The sequence below is a fragment of the Rattus norvegicus genome, chromosome 18 (assembly GCF_021556685.1).
Source record: "Rattus norvegicus strain SHRSP/BbbUtx chromosome 18, alternate assembly SHRSP_T2T, whole genome shotgun sequence".
Taxonomy (NCBI): Eukaryota; Metazoa; Chordata; class Mammalia; order Rodentia; family Muridae; genus Rattus; species Rattus norvegicus.
In genome coordinates, this window is record NC_141551.1 from 26744188 (window position 1) to 26761273 (window position 17086).

A 17086-nucleotide genomic window follows, 5' to 3' on the forward strand; every position below is an offset into this window, starting at 1 on the left:
CCAATTAAAGAGCCTCATCCCTAGCGGGGCTCCTCCTCCCAGCAGTCAGTAGTCGCCTGCAGTTCTTTGTCTAGGAGTGGGGACCCGTAAAATTTTCCCCTTCCATGTTAACATGTGCATTGATGTTACATTGTTCTGATCTTGTTTGCTCAGCCTCACAGCAGACTTCTTGTTATTCCGCCTCTGGCAGTCTTTCCTTCCACCTGCTTCTTCCAGGCTGTTCTCTGAGCCAGGAGCTGTGATGTCCATGTATCCAGTGGGGTTGGGCTCCTCAGGATACCTGGATCTCTCTCTGCATTGGGTCCAGTTGTGGTTTCTACACAGTAACTTCTTTTGTTGTTGTTTTTTGTTTCGTTTTTAAGACAAGGACTCTCCATAGCTCTGGTTGTCCTGGAACTCAAAAATTCTCCCGCTTCTGCTTCCCTACTACTGGGTTTAAAGGCGTGTACCACCATGCCAGACCCCCACATAGCAGTTGCTCAAATATCATTACAGTGTGAATCTAGAGGCATATCAAGAATTCCCAGCAGGGGTTGGGGATTTGGCTCAGTGGTAGAGCGCTTGCCTAGTAAGCGTAAGGCCCTGGGTTCGGTCCCCAGCTCCAAAAAAAAAGAATAGAAAAAAAAAGAATTCCCAGCAGTTACAGTAAAATGTATTGGTGTATTTTACACTTTGAAGAGATTTTGTGACCTTGTATATTGGTTATGTAGAAAACACACCCAAAAATCTATTAAATACTCAGATCTTCTAAATGTTGGTGCATTTCATTGTATGGTTACTTTAAAGATCTCACATTCATTAAATCACTATCAATTTCATAATAGAAGTCTCTAAGGATTGGGAAGTATTCAAGTTCATGGTGGCAGACACAAGTGTTCCAAAATTCTAATTTTTCATTTGGAAGCTTGAATTTTATTATTGGCAACAAATACTGTCAGTTGTTTTCCTTGAAGTGACAGGCTTACTTTGTTCATTTTTGGGAAACTATCTGCCAAATCCTCAAATCTGAATAATTGAAGTTTGTGTCTCAGTCATTCTTTCAAGTAAGGTGGAACTCCATGAAAAAAAACAAAACTAGTTCAGCTCTGAGGGGTAACAGCTGCAGAAGAGTCACTCCTGGAGAAGGTGGCGTCACTTAGGATGCAGCCAGGCTTCAGGAGTGCTCCGATTCTGTCCATTCTGTCAGAGTACTCAAACGATATACTCAAGCCTGGAGCGTAGACATTAATAGTTGTTGTTGTTGTTGTTGTTGTTTACTGTTTTATCACAGGTACTCCTAAGTGAGTATAGATAGTGAAGAATCTGCCAGCGACTATGGGGGACAGTTCACTACTGCGGGATCTGTTTCTAGGCGCAGGCTGTTTTATCCACAGTTACGTTTGTACCACCATTGTAAGTGTGACAAGAAGCATTGTATAGTGCTAAGAAAATGGTTCTAATCTTGTCTTAGTCAGGGTTTCTATTTCTATGACAAAAAAGCAAGCTGAGGGGGAAAGGGTTTGTTTTGCTTACATTTGTAAGCACCGTTCATAATTGAAAGACGTCACACATGAACTCTTAGAGGGCAGGAGCTGATGCAGAGACCGTGGAGGGCGCTGCTTATGGGCTTGCTTCTCCATGGCTTGATTAGTCTGCTTTCTTACAGAACCCAGGACCACCAGCCCAGGGGTGGCCCCACCCACAATGGACTGAACCCTTTCCCATCAATCACTAAGTAAGAAAATGCTCTGTAGTGAGCTCTTAGGGAGGCGTTTTCTCACTTGAGTTCCCTCCTTTCAGAAAACTCTAGTTTATGGGTCAAGCTGACGTATGAGTAGCTACCTCAAACCTCATGGATTCCTGAGAGGCTCAGAGCAATCCTCTGAGATTCTGTATTAGTTACTTATATCATTGCTTAAGGCAACTTAAGGTAGGAAAGGCCTGCTGTGGCTCAGTTTGAGGTACGGATTGCCATGGCAGGGAAGCCGATAGACAGGAACACAGACTCTTCTCACTCTGTTCTCACTCCTCATAAACTTGCCTGCTGGCTTTGAACTACTCATAAGCAAATAACCCACACAGTTCTCATCTTCAGCTCCGGCCTCTCCCGGGAATTCCAGACCACATATCAAGTTGCCAACTCATTTTTGGCACTTAGATATTTCAGAGGCACCTCAGGGGCGTCGAGTGTAAGAATTTACCTGTCATCTCCCATCTGGTTCTACATCATTATCAAGGATTTTTCCTCACCCTATATCCAATTAAATCAAGTCCCAGAAGTGTAGTCTCCTAAATATCTCTTTAATCAGTATTTTTCTCTTGGTATCACCCTGTAATTCACAGTTATTCATTGTTCCATCACCACAATGTCCTTCAGTGTTACCCTCACTGTAACAAGAGTAATCCTTTAAAAATACAAGTCAAGGGGCTGGGGATTTAGCTCAGTGGTAGAGCGCTTACCTAGGAAGCGCAAGGCCCTGGGTTCGGTCCCCAGCTCCCCCCCCCAAAAAAAAAAATACAAGTCAAAATCTTGTTTAAACTCTTCAATAATTTCCCATTACTCTTAGTATAAGGATCAATATTTGACACAATCTAGCTTTCCAGTGTAGGTCAAATTCTTTGTTAAAAGTTCTGGGATCAGGGGTTGGGGATTTAGCTCAGTGGTAGAGCGCTTGCCTAGGAAGCACAAGGCCCTGGGTTCCAGCTGGGGGGGGGGGGAGTTCTGGGATCGGGGGACTGGAGAGATGGCTCAGCAGTTAAGAGCACTAGTTGCTTTTCCAGATAATCCTGGTTTGATTCCCAGTGCCTGAATGGTGGCCCAAAACCACCTATAATTCCAGTCCCTGAAGATCCAAAGCCCTCATCTGACTCCTGTGGGCTGTAGGCATGCACATGGTACACAGACATACATGCAGGCAAAATACCCAGATACATAAAATAATAATAATGACTAGTTCTGAGTCTAAGGGCTAGGAGCATAGCTCAGTGGTACAGGGCCTGAATGATACCATCTATAGATTTCTTAAAAAGAACTAAAACTATGTCTTTTTCTTTATATATATCCATCATGGTATGCATGCATATTCATTAATATTAGTTAGAAAGAGGGGATTAGGGAAAGGACACTTATATATAGTCAAGAAAGGTAGGCATGGTGGCTGGGTGTGGTGGCACACATCTTTAATGCCAGCACTTAAGAGGCAGGCCAATATCTGGGATTTCAAGGCCAGCCTGGTATCCTAGAGATCCAGAACTACAGAATAAGACTGTCTTGAAAATCAGACAGTAGGGGGTGGGAATTTAGCTCAGTGGTAGAGCACTTGCTTAGCAAGCGCAAGGCCCTGGGTTTGGTCCCCAGCTCCGAAAAAAAGAGAAAAAAAAGGAAAAAAAAAAGAAAGAAAAAAAAAAGAAAATCAGACAGTAAGGAAGACAGGTAGGTGGGTGTGACTTCTCAAGAGAGTTGCATGTAAGTATATCTTATAAAAATTATGTAGCCGGGGCTGGGGATTTAGCTCAGTGGTAGAGCGCTTGCCTAGCAAGCGCAAGGCCCTGGGTTCGGTCCCCAGCTCTGAAAAAAAAAGAAAAAAAGGAAAAAATTATGTAGCCAATTATTTTATTAAATCTTATATAAAAATTATTTACATGGTACATGCCTTTAACCTCAGCACTTGGGAGGCAGAGGCAGGCAAATCTCTGAGTTTCAGACCAGCCTGGTCTACAGGGCAAGTTCCAGGACATCCAGCGCTACACAGAGAAACCCTGTCTTGAAAAACCAAAACTACATACATACATATATATACATACACACACACACACAAATTTTAAAATTAGTGTGTGTGTGTGTGTGTGTGTGTGTGTGTGTGTGTGTGAAAATGTGACATATATGTGTGTGGAGGTCAGAGGACAACTTTATGAAGTTAGCTCTTTCCTTCCGCCTTTATATGGTTTTTCAAGATTGAACTCGGGTTGCCAGGTACGACAAGTGCATTTCCCTCCCGAGCCATTTCACCACACGCATTGAAATGTCTTAACACTAGCTATATATAGATGGTTTGGGTGGTTTTAAAGCTACATTATTCAAAGTACTTAAAAGGTTAAGTAAGGGCCATTGTGTAAGTGGCACAGTTCTAAAGGGAACGTTTCCCCTATAAAAAGTGTCACAGCTCCAAGACGCTTCCCTAAGGAGATTTTGCCTGAGAGGAAAGGCATCCTGGCCATCGGGAGCCAAGGAATAGCAAAAGTCACACCACACGTAAGCTGCACACGAGAAACTTATTGGGAAAATTACAAGGAGTGAACGCCTGTGCTCAGGCAAGAAGCAGTAGGAACTGGGCAGAAGGCCTATACCTGGTTTCATGGGAGCTGGGGCTGGGGCTTTCCAGGGTGGCCTGGAATTGGTTGAATTTCTGTGGCCAGATCTTGGGGCAAGCTCAGACTGGTGGGATTCTTTTTCTTGGCCCTGGCCTTAGACTTGGAGTTGAGCCAGGGTCAGGGTGATGCTCTTTCCTTGGTGATTTACCCTGTGCATTGAGATGGCTCAGTGGGCAAAAAGCTCTTGCCACCATGCCTGATAACCCGAGTCCTGAATCCACACGGTGGAAGAGAGAACCAATTCGAGCACATTCACACCATGGATGTGTGCTCCCTAGACCCAGTAAATAAATGTAAACTTTTTTTTCCCTTTTGTTTTTGTTTCTCTGTGTAGTCCAGGCTATCCTGGAACTTTCTCTGTAGAGCAGGTTAGATTTGAACTCAAGAATTCTGCCTGCCTCTGCCTCCCAAGTGCTGGGCTTAAAGGCATGTGCCACCATTGCTGGGCACAAAAAAAAAATTAAGATTAAATAAAAAATGTTTATTTAGGCAGGGTGCGATGGTGCGCACCTTTGATCCCAGCGTTCAGGAGGCAGAGACAAGTGAGTTTCTGTGAGTTTGAGACCAGCCTGGTCTACAAAGAGAGTTCCAGGACAGCTAGGACACTGAAAAACCCTGTCTCAAAAACCAACCAAACAAAAGTTTTAAAATAGTCTCTCTCTTCTCTTCTCTTCTCTTCTCTTCTCTTCTCTTCTCTTCTCTTCTCTTCTCTTCTCTTCTCTCTCTCTCTCTCTCTCTCTCTCTCTCTCCCTCCCTCCCTCCCTCCCTCCCTCCCTCCCTCTCTCCCTCCCTCCCGCCCTCACTTCCTAGGGAGACTGCACACCTCTACATGCCCCAAATATGGATCCATGACAGACCAAAGTATGGCTACCACTAAAGCCCAGCTTGGTGAACTAAGAATTTTGTTGGGGTTACTTAAAGGAGAAGAAATGACTCAAAGACAGCTATGTCACCAAAGCCCACCCCAGCATAAGGTTGAGAGTGTCCTTCCCAGGGGCCTCAGTTGGTCCTAACCTCTTCCAGGCAGCACTGGGGTTTCTGCTTTTTCCAGGACAGTCTGGTCTCGTGTCTTCTTTGCAGCTTTTATTGCTTACTTTGGTAGGACAGGGCCTAGTGAATCTGGTCGGTTTCGGGGGCTTCCTGAAGTTATTTTGAGTTTATTGCTTTCCTGCTTAAGGAACTTCCTACAGGATGGAATGTTTCAATTGCAGAGGAAACTTACAGAATAGCCACTATGCCATGATAATAAATATTGTTGAGTTGATGAAATATTGTAGGTTGAATGAGGCCTAGGATGGCTCCAGCATGGATTGATGGCTGGAAATAAGGCTTCTGCCCCAGGCCTCCAAACTAAGGGGAGACCTATTTTTATTTTTATTGTGTCATAGCATTTCAAAGAAAAATTCTGCCTTGTCTCAGGCATTTCATCAAAGTGTCCTCCTAAGCAGGGGACACATTTGTCTTCCTTTTGACATAGGAAACCTTTTGTACCCCATCACTCATTCTGCCAATTGCTCTTGAAGAAATTTAGTTAGAAATTTTTGGCCAGTTAGAAATACTGGCCTTTCAGGATTGTAGGAGAAGGATTTCATCCTTCTCTCCCATAGGTGCTTGGGTCAAAGACCCATTTTAGCAAAAGAGAGCAAACATGTCTTTTTTTTTTTTTTCTTTTTTTTTCTTTTCTTAGTTCTTTTTTTCGGAGCTGGGGACCGAACCCAGGGCCTTGCGCTTCCTAGGCAAGCGCTCTACCACTGAGCTAAATCCCCAACCCCTCAAACATGTCTTAAGAAGACAGAAAATAACAAAGTACCTAAGAGGAGAGTGAGGGAAGGCCGACATTTATTAAGCACCTACTGAGTGCCAGGTTCTTTAAATTTTGTTCTTTCATTTACAGTTTTGGTTTTTGCTCTTTTGAGATGGGGTTTCACTATGTAGGCCTGGATGGCTGGAATTTGTGTCAGGTCCTCTGTCCCTGCCCCTGCCCCTGCCCCTGCCCCTGCCCCTGCCCCACCCTAGTGCTGGGATTACAGGTGTGTTCACTGTACCCTGCCCCCGCCCCGCCCGAGTGCTGGGATTATAGGTGTGTTCACCGTATTTAGCTTATTTGTTTTGAGACAGAACTCATTGTACAACTTACTTGAGCTCAAACTTGCCATTCTCCTGTCCCAGCTTCCTAAATGCTGGGATTACAGGTACATGCCACCATACTCCTGTCATTTAATCTTATCCTGTAAGGTAGAAATAATTGTCCCATTGTATATGAGGGAACAGCAAAAGCCCAGAAAGGTTTGCTAACTTCTGAGGCCAGACATTACAGTGTATGAGAATTGTTTACCCACCTACCGCACAACCTCATCTAAGGAACTTGGCATTGGTCAAAACCTTGAACCAGGCCATATTATTTACCATAGGATACAACCCTCTCTGAGTTTCCTAAGCCTTCACTATGTGGTCTTATCCTTTTTGCCTTAGTTAATAAAACTAAAGAGAAGCTCTGACCTAAAATCTACCAGTCCACCAGCACGCATGGCCTGGTGCCAAAAGATGAACTGTCTTAGGAAGCTTGAGTTCCTAGTGGGGAACAGTGGCTTTTCTCTTAAGTCAGGCAGTCTGAGGAGAAACAGCCATTACTTCAGGCCGAAAACTGAGTCTTACATCCAGCATCTATTCCTGGAGTTTCCTGAAGAGCATCATGTGTCTCCTCTGGCATTCAATACTGACCTGTGCTTAAGCTGACTTGTGGAGGTCTTTCCCCTCCATAGGAGTCAGACTTAAATGGCTAGGGAGTTAGAGAGTTCAACCCAGACCTGTCTGCTTACATAGCCCTGAACTTTCCTTACCACAGAGGGTGAGTCCCACCCATATGAGAGCCCAGGTAGAGAGAGGTGCCAACACAAAGCAGGGTGTATAAGCAATTTGCGTCTTTAGCCTGTGTAAGATGCTCTACATTGTAAGAGTCTCTGATGCCTTCCCAAGGCAGGCAACAGTTCAGCATGTCACTTGTTGTGCAAGGCCACTGGTCACAGTGACATCAGTATTCCTATCCAGATAACAGCACTACTTCAATAGCTCACTGAAGAATTCTTTGGAATCAGAAGAGTTCTAATTCTTTCTGTCCATCTGAAAGAGGCAACCTGCTTTTCTTCTCTGTTCCTCAGTGTTCACATCTATACAGATGGGTATAATTTTTATACCACAATATAGATTATAGGAAGTAAATGCACAAGACCCCAGATTACGTTAGGTTAGTGTTTAAGCTGTGGGGTGGTAGTTGGGGAAGGTGATGGATGGAGATTGCTGATGATAGTGTCACAACACTAGAGTATATGTGGTGCCCCAGAACTGAACACCTAAAATGGCTAAAGTGATCATTTCCCCAGTGCAAGCATGGTTTTGTGCACAGGTATACGCCATGATGCACATGTACAGATCAGAGGACAACCATGGGTGTCAGCCCTACTTTTGGATGTGTACTAATGTATCTGGCATTCAACAAATAAAGGCATTACCCATGTAGCAAATGCCTTATAAATGTTTATTTCCTCAGCAGAAAGTGGGGTTAAATCAATCTTGATGCTCTTAACTAAAGGTTCAGCTTTTCTTTTACCTATTGGAGTAATAAAATAAGGGAACGAACAGACCACATGAAGCTCTAGAGGAAGGATGACCAAAATGCAGATGCTTCAGTCCTTCTTAGAAGGGGGAACAAAAATATTCATAGCAGGAGGAAATACGGAGACAAAGTTTGGAGCAGAGACTGAAGGAAAGGCCATCCAGAGACTGCCCCACCTGGGGATCCAGCCCATATACACACAGCCACCGAACCCAGACAGTATTGCTGATGCCAAGAAGTGCATGCTGACAGGAGCCTGATCTAGCTGTCTCCTGAGAGACTCTGCCAGAGCGTGACAAATACAGAGGAGAATGCTTGCAGCCAACCATTGAACTGAGAACAGGGTCCCCATTGGAGGAATTAGAGAAAGGATTAAAGGAGCTGAAGGGGCTTGCAACCCCATAAGAACAACAATACCAACCAACCAGAGCTTCCACGGACTAGACCACCATCCAAAGACTACACATGAACAGACCCATGGCTCCAGCTGCATATGTAGCAGAGGATGGCCTTGTTGGGCATCAGTGGGAGAAGAAATCCTTGGTCTTGCCAAGGCTCGATGCCCCAGTGTAGGGGAATGTCAGGGCTGGGAGGCAAGAAGGGGTGGGTGGGGGGGAGCACCTTCATAGAGGCAGGGGGAGGGGGTGTGGGATAGGGGGCTTATGGACAGGAAACCAGGAAAGGGAATGACATTTGAAATGTAAATTTAAAAAATCCAATAAAAATAAAAATAAAAATAAAAATAAAAAAAGGTAACAAAACCTGTGAGATCAAGATAGCTCTCTGATGGGGCTATAATATACATGTACGTAAACCATTGAGGCGGCTCAATGGCTAAGAGCACTGTGTGTTCTTCCAAAGGATCTGGGTTAGATTCCCAGCACTTAAAGGATCTCTGATAGCCATCTGTAACTCCAGTTCTAGAGGATTCTCTAGTCCTTTCTGACTTCTGCAGGACCATGCAAGTGCATATGGTGCATGGACATACAGACAGGCAAAACACCCCTGCATAGAAAATAAAAACAAACAAATCTAAAACAACAGCAACAACAGCAAGCTTCTCTGAGCTGAGTACTCCCCGGTACTCTACCTGGTAGCCAGGTAGAGCCTGCTGGAGCAGTGAGTAGCTGGGCCTAGTCCTAGAGCATACACTAGGCCTCAGAGGCAATGGTCAGGATTATAGCTACCAAGGCTCTTTCCTCTGGAGTCTGAACACCATGCTATTTATTTAAGAATGGATGATCAAGCTCCACCTTTGCTGGAAACTTGAAGCCCACCTGAGAAGGTGCCTCTCGCCCCACTCCTTCATTTTCTGATGATACCTAACCAGTTACATGTATTGTGTGGATCTGGCCTGGTTCTCCCATCTCTTCCTCTCTGTTAATAGAATAATGTCATGATAATGACCTGGAGATGTCCTCTACTAACTCATTAGGACCTCTGGAGTGGCGTCCAAACCCAGGCTTAATTCTTCCTGGCTAGGAGGCAGCCAGCACTCAGAACAAGGTATTGGCTAAAAATTTTTATCTGGGAAAGCACTGAGGGAGAAAATTGAAAGCATCAGAATTTCCCAGGATGCTATTCTACAGGGGCCATTGTTAGCAGCAATACTAATTATGGTCCAGGAGAGTCAGGCTAGACAGTGCAGCGTGCCAAAGCCGTCCTTCAGAGCAGCCTTGGGAGCTGGTAGGGCAGAGACAAAGCTGCAGGAAGGCCCAGGCTCCTCAGCAGGAGAATTTGAGGGAAGAGACTGCTGGGAAAGAGAAGGTGAGGTTTACCTGCTGGAGGCCCTTCCGACCTCCAAAGGATTGGGCGTGGCAGAAGTTAGGTTGTTTTAATTGTTTCTATCTGCTAGGAAAACAGAGTGCTCTGCAGCTCTCCATTGCCTCTCTTTTTTGAAAAAATTGTCTATTTTATGTATGTGGATGTTTTGCTTGCATTTATGACTGTGCCCACAAGGGCCAGAAGAGTACCCTGGGACTGGAGTTATAGGTGGTCGTGAGCCACCATGTGGGTGCTAGATCCTTTGGGAGGGCAGTCCTCTTAACTGCTGAGCCATCTTTCCAACCCTCCTTGTTTTCTCTCAGGGTCTCCTGTCCTTACTGCCCCACGGGGGATTTTCTTGTTAGTGTCACCAGTGTTCTCAGATACAGTTTAAATTTTTATTACATTTTTATTTATTCACTCATTTTATGTGTGTGCAGTTGTGTGCATGCACACGGAGCTCAGAGGATAACTTGTGGGAACTGGTTCTCTCCTTCCATCATGTGGGCCTGGGAGTTGAACTTGGATGTCAGGCTTGACAGCAAGCACCCTTGCCCACTGAAATGTTTTGCTGGCCAACAGATATCATTTTTAAAGTTCTATTTTATTCTATAAATATTTAGATGGTAATTTGTCCCCTTTTCAAAAGTGTCTCTTCAGACAGGTGTGTTGGAGCTTGCCTTTGATCATAGTACTCAGGAAGCAAAGGCAGGTGGGTCTCTGTGGATTCTAGGCTAGCCTGGTCTATATAGTGAGTTTCAGGCCAGCCAGAGCTAGATAGTGGGAGCCTAAGACCATATCTCATAACAACAAAAACAAAAGCAAACCCTGCCTCTTCATTTGGCCTCCATGTTTCTGCTCTCTGTCCTATCTCTGTGGTCCCTTTACTGGTCCACTTTCTTTACCATCTCTAGGATTGCCCAAACTTCCCACATACCTCCTTTTAAAAAATTTTTATTATGTATACAGTGTCCTGCCTTCATGCCAGAAGGGTGCACCAGATCTCATTATAGAGACAGATGGTCATGAGCCACTGTGTGGTTGCTGGGAATTGAACTCAGGATGTTTGGAAGAGTAACCAGTGCTCTTAATCTCTGATCCATCTCTCCAGCCCCATATTCCTTGTTCTTATCCTTTCTTACCCTTCCTTAGTAATCTTATTTCTACTTATGAGAGTTGGGGGTATATATATAGGTCAGTGGTAGAACACATGCTTAGTAAGCAGAAGGCCATGGGTTTAATCCCTGCAACAAAATAAACACATACAATTAATTAAAACATAGTCTACTAAGTGACTAAATCCCAGTGAGTAACTCAGTCCTCAAATGCTCACTCCCCAGTCTCCCAGGCGGCAGCAAGTGCCCGTTACCATGAGGCTCAGTGCTGATGTAAATTCCACTTCCGGGACCCAAAACATGGCGGAAGGACAGCAAAAGCTGTAGCAAGTTATATTCTGACCCCCACATGCACACACGGAAAGAAGGAAGAGGTGGAAGGCAAACTCCCTTTGACTAAATAAAAAATGTTTAGGCAAGGTGTGGTGGTGCACACCTTTGATCCCAGTGCTCAGGACCTGATTCTTTGCTGCTCTGCTGAGCTACGGTTTGAACCTGTTCTCAGTCAACGGCCGGGGGACAGCTAAGGAAAGGTGGCACAGCCAGACAGTTAGGGGAGATGGACACAAGGGCTTGGAGAGTCCGGGGAGAGCTGAGCAGAAGATAACGCTCCTCAAAGATTGCTCCTCCTTTTCTGCTCTGGGCAAAATGCAAAAGGTCATGGTGGTTGTTCTCGCAGAGGGCTCCTGGGCTCCTTGCCGGGCCACTTAGACATTTACCACAGAAGATCAAAGGCGGCCTCTGAGGCCGGACTTGGGATTTCCATACTGAGAAGGTTCCATTTCTCCCACTTGGGATGAGGCTGCCGGGTGCATCCTCTCCTGCTTTTCCTTCCCTTTCCTTCTCTTCAGAATAGGGTAGGGAGCAGGGAGCAGAGCCATTTTAAAATTGGTATTATATTAGTGACTTCATGGTATATGCATTTGTCTATTTGTTTACTGTGTGTCCGCGCGCCCATGCGTGCCCGTGTGTGTCAGAAGATAACTTGATGCCCTCCGTCCGCCATGTTTTGGGCCCCAGAAGTGGAATTTATGCCAGTGGGCTTGTTGATGAGCATCTTTCCTGGCTGAGCTGCTGTCTCAGCAGCTTAAACAATAGTTCTGAAACTGTCTTATTTTAGTTTTTGGATTTTTGAGACGGGATTTCTCTGCAGCGCCCTGACTATCCTGGGACACACTCTGCAGACCAGGCTGGCCTTGAATTCAGAGGTCCACCTGCCTCTACCTCCAAGTGCTGGGATTAAAGGTGTGAATGAGTACCATCGGCAATCTTCTGAACGTTCAAAGTGCAGCTGTGGCACAGCACACCCGTACGGACCCAGTGAGCGGGTGAGCGGGTGAGCGGGTGAGCAATCGAGCGAGTGAATATAAAACCACAGATATTACTTAGAGAACTTGATGATGTGTGTTACTTGTTGCCACCCCTGGACTTTCTGATTCAATAGACTTAAGTAGGACCTGCAAACATTTCTAGAGACTTCCCAGCCCGTGCTGCCACTATTGGTCCCAATTAATTGCTGGCCTGGAGCAAATGACTTGGATTTAAAGATAGTTCTGTCCCAGGGGTCCTGATCCTCAGTCCTCTCCCAACCACTCAGGGCAAACGGGCTTAGATTATCACAGATGGACTCACACCAAAGGTTGGTGACTTTCTGACTAGAAGAGTTGTTCAGGACATCGGCCTGTCCCACCCAGCCCTCACTCTCCTCACACCCTGTTGTTGTAAAAATATAATAATAAAAAAGAGTATTTGTCTTTTGCCCCGCTGGGTCTACACCTCGGTGCCCCAAGATATTTGCTAGATATCTTGGCGGAAACACATCCCAGCCACGCTTTCCTACACTCGAACCCTCACATAAAAGAACACACAAGACAATAATCTTAGATCCAATTGGTAAGATATAATTGCCCACTTAAACATACAAAGCCCGGTACTATCCATCCCTTGAGAACATTAATAACAACCTGTAAATACACAGAGCAGAATCTTTTTTTTTTTTTCTTTTTTTCAGAGCTGGGGACCGAACCCAGGGCCTTGTGCTTGCTAGGCAAGCACTCTACCACTGAGCTAAATCCCCAACCCCCACAGAGCAGAATCTTAACATCACCTGCCATCTTGCCCTGCCACGGCTTCTCCGCCCCTCTCTCCCTGTCTCTCCTTTCTCTCTCGTCTCCTCCTCTTCCTTCAAACTTCTCTCCTGCCTATCCTTCCTTCTCCTCCAATGACAGGCCTCCTTCTATCCTGTACCAGCCCCTCACCTGTACTTTACAAATTCAATGGGGAGAAGGTTCTGGTGAAGTCACCTGAGTCCTGATGATGGGACAGGGCAGCTGTCCTTGGGGCAGTGGAATTAGCATCAAAATACAGATAACTCCAGGGCAAACCACAACGACTCCCCACTCTGGACCGGGCATCCTTGAACTTGAGTTAGCAGAAACGGTTGCAGGGGAAGGATAGAGCCATGGATGGTGCAGAAAAAGCAGAGGGACCCCCTTCGTCCTGGCACTTCCATTCTTTGAGGTTAAAATATTTGTTTCCTCCTGGGGTTGCGCGCTCTAGCTGATGTCTCAGAAGCCGTTTATGTTTAATGGCCCTAACCCATTAGCAGCCCAACACGGGGCTCTCTTAATGAGACTCCTTAGTGGCAACTCTGTGAAAGAGTGGGGTTGTGTGTGCACCAGATGCAGCTTCAGCTGCAGAGAAGTGTCTAGACAGAGCTCTGGTTCCAGGTGGGTTCCTCCCTACTCAGCAGTTCATCCAAAGAAGTCTACTTACTGTTTGGTCGCAGTGCCAGCTTAGGCTTCCTGCTTGTTAGCATTCTGTCTAAGCTCCACCCCCACAGTTACCTGGCAACAGCCAGGCTTGCCTGACACTATAAATGGGTCTGCTTGCCCCCTCACTCCCTTGCTCCTGCTTCCTCTTGCTCTCTCTCGTCCCTTTGTCCCTTCTCTCCCTATTCCCCTCCCTGCTTTTCTCCACGTGCTCATGGCTGGCCTCTACTCTTCTATTTCTCTACTTCTCCCTCCCTTTCTGTGCCCTACTACCCTCCCCATGGGCCTGCTGAGACACCCCTTTCCCCAGACCTCCATAGAACACAATGCCCCCCCCTTATCCTTTTATAAACACAACACTGGTCATCTTGGCTAAAGTAGCAAGACACTGCCCCTACCCTGCAGATACCCCAATCTTCTTGTCTTAATTTAAAAAACTGTGGCCCTTAGGCCATGTATATACCTTAGTTTGTAAAAGGCATGCACAAAGTCCTGGGTTCGATTCCCAGTGCTGCACAAAAATGCAGGTGTGGCTTTATGTAGTACATGCCTCGGCCATGTAAGTGTGAGCGGCCATATAAATGGGACACCTAAGACCGTAAATGGTCTCTGCGGAGTGAATTCTGACTTCTTGTCTAACTGGTGCTCACCCAGCATTGACTATTTTCCCTTGGTATTTACTACGGGGAAGAGAGTTTCTCCCGTGTTGCTAGCTTCCCTCTTCAAAGTCCAAACTTTCTAGGCTTAGTTGGTAGAGTGCTCTCCTAGCATGCACAAAGCCTCAGGTTTGAACCCTAGCACCACATAAAACCAAGCATAGAGACAGAGACCGTAATCCTAGCACTTTGTGGGTAGAAGCAAGAGTTTCAGAAATTTAAGCTTTCTCTGAACAGTGAGTTCAAAGCCAGACCAGGCTCTATGGGATCCTGTCTTTTAAACTTTCTTTTTAGTTTATTTTTAACTGGCTTGCTTGAGCGCTTGACTGCTGTCTCTCAATCTCCTGGTTTTTTTTTTTTTTTTTTTTTTTTTTTGAAGGTCAGGAAAACAACTCAGTTTTGTTTGGCTTGGAGATGCAGATCCTCAGCATTGCTCTGTCTGCTTGAGCCTTGCATAGGAGGTCAGTCTAGACCTGTGGCCTCCTGTTTATTGTCTTAGTCAGGACTTTGGAAGATAATGAAGAGGAGATTGTGCAGGTAATGGTGGAAACCATGTGGATCAGTGTCTCATATGATCCTGGTACTTGCTTCCTCTCCACAATTTGCCATGTAAGGATGCAGTGAGTGGCTACTCACTGACAACCCAGTAGTGGGTTAAGCACGTTGGTATTCTCATCTTAGACTTCTGACCTCCAAAACAGTCAGAGACAGTTTCTGTTGTTTACAAGTCACCTGGTTTGTTTTAATAGCCTAAAATGACTATGATTACCCTACTAGATAACAAGCTCCAGACACCAGCAAATATACCAAATGATGCAAAGGAATGACACTGTCCCCATTTCTACTTTGTCTAATCTCATCCAGACTTGAGAGGGGGAAAGGCTGAGCTTGTCCTGCTAAGAGAGAGGGACTCAGCAAGTACCCGTGATTAGTTCCTCCTTGTTCTCTCCTCATCCTGGGGACTGCAGACCCTAAAAGACAAACATCCCACTGCCGTTAGAATCACAGGGCAAAGTAATGCTGACTTTTCTCCTAGGCAGGGAGAGCCATATGGACATCAGTATTCCAGGCTACAAACAAGCTGGCTGGTTGGCCAAGAGCTCAGGGCCTCCCTCTTTCCTGCCTTTCCCATCCTGGCTACTCATCCTGAGGTCTGAGCCACAGGGAGCCCTCTCCAATCTGCTGGAACAGAACATCACAAACTGTCCCTGTTGTGGTCTGGGCAGCCAGCTCCCCAGCCTGCTGCTGCTAGAAGGTAACCAGGAAGTAATGAGTCCACAGCATCCTTCTAACATGCCAGCCTCCTCTTGGGAGGGAGGAGCGTGCCTATTTGGATGGAATCACATCTGAGGCAGGCGATTTAGGGAGTGATTGGGAGAATGGAAGGAGACAGAAGTGCTCAGATGGCCAAATGGGCAAAAGCAGGCCACATTATGCCTTATGCTTTCCCCACTAACCAACCTTCTGGCTCAGCCGGTTCAGACCCATCTGCCCAGCTTTCTTCCTGGCCCCTCAGAAATACCAGATCTTCCCTTTTCTGCTCCCAGGTCCCACCTGGCCCATGCCCAAGATGTATAAACCTCCCAGCTGGAGGGTGGCTTGGCGGAGGGCCATGCGAGCAGGGCACAGGCTGCAACCATAAGTGTGAGATGATGAGCCTCTGGCCTAGAGCTAAGGGCAGGTGAGCATACTTAGAAATGGAAATGCCACCTGCCCCTGGCTCCCTTCCCTCCTAGGATGTCATCGCCCAGAAAGGAGACTTGGGAGGTGGGGACCCATGCTTGACCTTGATCTGTACCTTTGTACCTGGTAGCTTTGATAACAGTCATCCGCTCTGAAACCAGAAGGGTTGTCACTAGAAGGGCAGTCTCCAGAGTGACAGGGCACACTTGTCACCCCAGCATGTGGGAGGCTGCGACAAGAGGACCCACAGTTTGAGGATAAACTGGGCTAGATAATGTTACACTGTCTTAAGCCAAAGAGATAAATAGTAAGGTTTTGTTTTTTAAAGGCGAAGAGTTGGGGATATAGCTCAATGACAGAGCACTTATCATGGGCAGGATCCTGAGTTTAATCTCATGTACTGAAAAAAAGGTAATTATTAAAGTCATTTGAGAAGGGATGAGTAAGCCAACAGAGTACAGATCTCAGTTATTTTTTTCTTGCCTGTCCCTGGGCCTTCCTGGGTTCTGGTCGATGTCTCCCATGGAGGTGGAGATATCCCAGAAGGCAAGGCCTGGTTTCTACTGCTTCGTCTCAGCTGAGTGTGTCCCCTACCTAGGAAACAGGTGCGTGCACAGGAAGTGTCCCTGCTGCAGATCAGTGTCAGGGACTTGCTTTCCTCCCAGATTCATCCCTGGTGATTTACAGGAATGATTTGGACATAAGAGTTAATGGAAGTAGGTTGCCAGTGTGTGGGCAAATCCATCACTGTCTCCTTGTGTTCCCAGAGCGGATCTGTCTTTCAGGGTAATATATCCTGGAGAGAGTTCCCAAGACCTGAAAAATATAGGCTACCTTGGGAGGACAGGGTTGGGGTGGCCTCTGCAGGGATTTTATAAACCCGGGTTGTTATAGACTGCAGTGTAGCTGCAGGAAATGCCTGGAAGGGCTTTCCTTTTCTTTCATTCCTTTAATCATGGGGGAGGGAGGCATGGAGTATTGACTTCCATGAGGATGGGAAGCTTCAGGCCTTCCTTCCCCAACCACGGACCCAGCTCTTGCTCTGTAAAATAGCCACCTCCCCCTGGTCTACTGTTGAGTGTGGGAGATGGCAGCAAGGGGGAGCTGTGTGCTGACGTAGCGCTCCAAGGGGTC